Genomic DNA, 5,951 nt, shown 5'->3' on the forward strand with positions numbered 1-5,951 from the left:
CATAAAGCACTTTGAAAAGTTTCTTGACCTCACAACATAAGGGGACAAGCAGAGTAAGTTGAAAAAACTATATACCAGATATAAGCTTGCATAGTTGAAACCACATAGATAGCATTCAGGATTAACTGCTTGCTGACATTGAATGGAGACACAGGAGTGGATTCAGAGCAGAGATTGGAAAAGCTGGTTACTAGATATAAGCTTGCATAGTTGAAAACACAGATAGCATTTAAGGAATCCATTGTCATCCTGATATTCTATGTTGCCTGAATTCAAACAAAAACTGTTTCATCTGCTTCGGATAAAAATGGAATGAAGCACTCGCACAATGCCCAAGCAAAACGCTTAGAGAGATAACGTATAAAATGTAGTTCCAACAAAAAATAAAGATAAATCATTATATGGGTATCTCTATTATTAAATACTTTTACTGTCTTGTGCTTTAATGAATTTTTAGTATCATATTTAGCAATTTGTGTGTCTGCCTTTTACACATTTAGATCAAAAGATGATTAAAACTTTAAGACATGACAAGGCTGATTCATTAAGGCTGGCGTTGCTCAAGCCTGATGAAGAGGCTCGCTGGAGTACAATTGCGCCTTATGCATTAAGTAGCGGATGCAGCATAATGGATTAAGCGAATGTATTAACTAGCGTCCACAGCGGCCAGAAAGGTAATCTAGTCAGGAAATAGAGTACATTTCTGGAGTCCTGTACCCAATGTGTCCTGGTGTGCCCAGTTCTGTACCCTATGTTCCTTGGTCTCAGTGCAGCCAGGGAATGAATATTATTCCCTGGTCCATGAGCAGCCAAACCCTGATCCAGTATTCTGGACCGACTTGTCTGAACGAAGCCCTAAATCAGTGTCGGTGTACCTCACCGCTAGAGTCAGCAGCTGCAGTACCGGGTTCTGCCCAGGAGTGGTACCTGGAGGCTACCAGCAGCTCAGTCTGTCTCCACCATCAGGAGCTCCAGTAAACTCCTAGTAGTTGTAAGGGGTGTACCAAGATTAGATGGTGCTCCACTCCCCTTTCTCATGTTGGTGTTATAATGTCTGTTATATATATGCATAATGTATGAATGCAGTCTATAAGTAAGTCCTCTAGATGGGGACACATTAGTATCCAGGGTAGAGTAAATAGTTAACATAGGAGGGGCCAACCGTGGGTAAGTCAACAAGTTCCCGGCATTTTAGTCAGTAGGGCCTGAGAGTCCAGACAGGGCGAGTGTACCCCGTAACGTTAATTAAGGAGCCCAGCTCGTCCAGGGCTTAAGAGTTGTGAAACACCACTCTTAATTGTCTGGCCAAGATGAGCAGAGACCACTCCTCTCTGCTTCACACCTGACTGCACTTAGTTGTACATATATTGCAGAGCACAAGTCTGCATAAAGACTTCAGTCTGCAGTGTGATTTCCTATAAGTGTGTTCTAGAAGTGTGAAGATTAATTTAAGAATTAAAACCAGAATTGAACCAGAAGGGAACTGAAGGTAACTGTACAGTCACTGTAAACAATGTTTCTGTTTGTTTTCACTTTCACCCCTATAATCCTTCACTTTCTGCTAATTCCCCTAATCCCTACTCCTAGTAAGGAACTGTTCATCTCTTCTTCAATCCTCCCCATCCACCTCACCTCCGCCTCAAAACTGTTCCTTAACATACAATCCTCTGTCTCCAAACACAGACAGCCCCCTCATGCCCTCTCCTGCTCCCACCTGCTAACACTTTCTCTGCTCCTTCTCACTGCTGGTGATATCTCTCCAAATCCTGGTCCTCCTCACCACATTCTCACAGTCATTTCTACCTCCCATCCACGCTCTATCACAACCTTCCGTAACCTCTCCAACCTTATACCCATTCACCCAGCCCCCGCTTCCCCAGTCCCACTAACAGGAGCTCTGTGGAACGCTCGCTCTGTCTGCAACAAGCTTTCCTACATCCATGATCTTTTTGTTACTACCAAACTTTCCTTCCTCGCCATCACCGAAACCTGGCTCACCCCTTCTGACACAGCCTCTCCTGCTGCACTTTCGTATGGTGGCTTCCACCTTTCTCACACCCCCCACCCCAGCAGCAAACATGGCGGAGGAGTTGGTTTTCTCCTGTCAGATACCTGCTCCTTCACCCCAATCCCACTGCCACCCTCTGTTACCCTCCCTTCCTTTGAGGTGCACTCTGTGCGCATCTACTCCCCCTCCAACCTCCAACTGGCTGTCATCTACCGCCCCCCAGGGCCAGCCACCACCTTCTTTGACCACTTCACCACCTGGTTACTTCATTTCCTTTCCGCGGACATCCCTACTATCATCATGGGCGACTTCAACATCCCCATTGACACTTCCCTCTCAGCTGCCACTAAACTTCTATCTCTCACTTCCTCCTTCGGCCTCACTCAATGGTCTTCTACATCCACCCATAAAGATGGCCACACACTGGACCTCATCTTCACCCGCCTCTGCTCCCTATCTAACCTCTCTAACTCACCTCTTCCTCTCTCTGACCACAACCTGCTCACATTCTCTTCCCTCTTCACTCCATGTCTACAATCCCCACCCCACAAACTTTCACACCCTCGCAGGAATTACACCTTGACCTACACTCATTCTCTGAATCCCTACTCCCTCTCACAGATATAAGTTCCTTACACAATGCAGATGACGCTGCTGCTCTATATAACACCACAATAGCTGTAGCTTTGGAATCCGCTGCCCCACTTACACATACCAAAACTCGCAAAATCAACAGACAGCCCTGGCACACCAGCCTGACCAAAGAGCTGAGGCGAGCTTCCAGGGCTGCTGAGCGCAGATGGAAAAGATCCCACTCCAACGAACACTTCATTGCATTCAAACAGTCCCTCACTACTTTCAAGACCACTCTCGCCACAGCTAAACAAACCTACTTCTCATCTCTCATATCCTCCCTGTCTCACAACCCTAAACAGTTATTCAACACCTTCAATTCTCTCCTCTGCCCCCCAGCACCTCCTCCCTCCCCACTCATCTCAGCTGAAGACTTTGCCTCATTTTTCAAGCAGAAAATTGATAACATCAGGGACAGTTTTGGTCAACAACCCCCAGAGCCCTTCCTCCTGACTTCCCAGCCCTCCACCTTCAAAACCAACTTCTCCACCATTACAGAAGATCGACTCTCCACTCTACTCTCAAGATCACATCTCACCACCTGTGCACTCGACCCGATCCCATCCCACTTCATACCAAACCTCACCACAGTCTTCATCCCAACCCTAACCCATCTCTTCAACCTATCACTAACAACTGGTGTTTTCCCCTCAAGCTTTAAACATGCCTCCATCACACCTATCCTCAAAAAGCCCTCTCTTGACCCATCCTCTGTATCTAGCTATCGCCCTATATCACTTCTCCCCTACGCCTCCAAGCTACTGGAACAACACGTCTACCTTGAACTGTCCTCCCATCTCTCTTCTTGCTCCCTCTTCGACCGCTTACAATCTGGCTTCCGGTCACACCACTCCACTGAAACTGCCCTTACTAAGGTCACCAATGACCTCTTAACCGCCAAGAGCAAGCGACACTACTCTGTCCTCCTCCTCCTGGACCTGTCGGCTGGCTTTGACACAGTGGACCATTCCCTATTATTACAGACCCTCTCATCCCTCGGCATCACAGACTTGGCCCTACCCTGGATCTCATCATACCTAACAGACCGGACATTCAGCGTCTCCCACTCACACACCACCTCCTCACCTCGCCCCCTATCTGTCGGAGTCCCACAAGGTTCAGTCCTTGGGCCCCTGCTGTTCTCTATTTACACCTTTGGCCTGGGACAGCTCATAGAATCTCATGGCTTTCAGTATCATCTTTACGCTGATGACACACAGATCTACATCTCTGGACCAGATATCACCTCCCTACTAAACAGAATCCCTCAATGTCTGTCCACTATTTCATCCTTCTTCTCCGCTAGATTTCTGAAACTCAACATGGACAAAACAGAATTCATCATCTTTCCCCCATCTCACGTGACCCCCCCTACGAACCTATCAATTACAGTAAATGACTACCCACTCTCCCCAGTCCCACAAGCTCGCTGCCTCGGAGTAATCCTTGATGCTGATGTCTCCTTCAAACCACATATCCAAGCCCTTTCCGCTTCCTGCCGACTTCAACTCAAAAATATTTCACGAATCCGTTCATTCCTCACCCAAGAATCTGCAAAAACCCTAGTCCATGCCCTCATCATCTCTCGCCTTGACTACTGCAACCTCATGCTCTGTGGCCTCCCCTCAAACACTCTCGCACCCCTCAAATCTATTCTAAACTCTGCTGCCCGACTAATCCACCTGTCCCCCCCGCTATTCCCCAGCTTCTCCCCTCTGTCAATCCCTTCACTGGCTCCCAATTGCCCAGAGACTCCATTACAAAACCCTAACCATGACATACAAAGCCATCCACAACCTGTCTCCTCCATACATCTGTGACCTCGTCTCCCGGTACTTTCCCGCACGCAACCTCCGATCCTCACAAGATCTCCTTCTCTACTCCCCTCTTATCTCCTCTTCCCACAATCGCATACAAGATTTCTCTCGCGCATCACCCCTACTCTGGAACTCTCTACCACAACATATCAGACTCTCACCTACCATCGAAACCTTCAAAAAGAGCCTGAAGACCCACCTCTTCCGACAAGCCTACAACCTGCAGTAACCACCGATCGACCAAACCGCTGCACGACCAGCTCTACCCTCGCCTACTGTATTATCACCCATCCCTTGAAGATTGTGAGCCCTCGCGGGCAGGGTCCTCTCTCCTCCTGTACCAGTTATGACTTGTATTGTTTAAGATTATTGTACTTGTTTTTATGTATACTCCTCCTTACATGTAAAGCGCCATGGAATAAATGGCGCTATAACAATAAATAATAATAATAATAATAATAATAAACACCAGAAAAGAGAAGGAATGCAGGACAGCTACGTCATGAAGACCGTCGGCTGCATAGGCAGACCCCTGAGTGTCTGGGGCAAAACTGACCAGGAACTCCTAAAGCTAGTCAGATGGATAGCTGCAGTGCTGGGAAGTACTGTGCGACCCGGCAGCGTTCATATGGAGGCAAGGGACAGCCAGGGACAGAGAATATCAAACTGTGTAAGGAACTATGTGCTGTCTCCGTATGTGAATTGGATGAGCTGTGTCAAGTGTTGAGTAAAGTTAACTGATTGAAGGTAGACCTGGACTCTGCTTGTCTTTGTCAAGTAACCGAAGCAAGAAAGCTCTGCCGTCTCAAGGAGGACCCTGAGGGCCAGTCAAGTGAGTCAAAAAGACTTTGTGTGTACAACCCCTGGCAAAAATTATGGAATCACGGACCTTGGAGGATTTTCATTCAGTTGTTTAATTTTGTAGAAAAAAAGCAGATCACAGATATGGCACAAAACTAAAGTCGTTTCAAATGGCAACTTTCTGGCATTAAGATGCACTAAAAGAAATCAAGAACAAAAAATGTGGTAGTCAGTAATGGTTACTTTTTTAAACCAAGCAGAGGGGAAATAATATGGAATCATTCACTTCTGTGGGAAAAAATTATGGAATCGCCCTCTAAATTTTCATTCCCAAAACTAACACCTAGATCAAATTAGATCTGCTTGTTAGTCTGCATCTAAAAAGGAGTGAGCACACCTTGGAGAGCTGTTGCAGCAAGTGGACTGACATGAATCATGGCTCCAACATGAGAGATGTCAATTGAAACAAAGGAGAGGATTATCAAACTCCTTAAAAGAGGGTAAATCATCACGCAATGTTGCAAATGATGTTGTTTGTTCACAGTCAGCTGTGTCTAAAATCTGGACCAAATACAAACAACATGGGAAGGTTGTTAAAGGCAAACATACTGGTGGACCAAGGAAGACATTAAAGCGTCAAGACTGGAAACTTAAAGCAATATGTCTCCAAAACAGCAAATGCACAACAAAAC

This window comes from Dendrobates tinctorius, unplaced genomic scaffold (assembly GCF_039654945.1).
Source record: "Dendrobates tinctorius isolate UK_male_01 unplaced genomic scaffold, ASM3965494v1 ptg000222l, whole genome shotgun sequence".
In the NCBI taxonomy this organism is placed as follows: domain Eukaryota; kingdom Metazoa; phylum Chordata; class Amphibia; order Anura; family Dendrobatidae; genus Dendrobates; species Dendrobates tinctorius.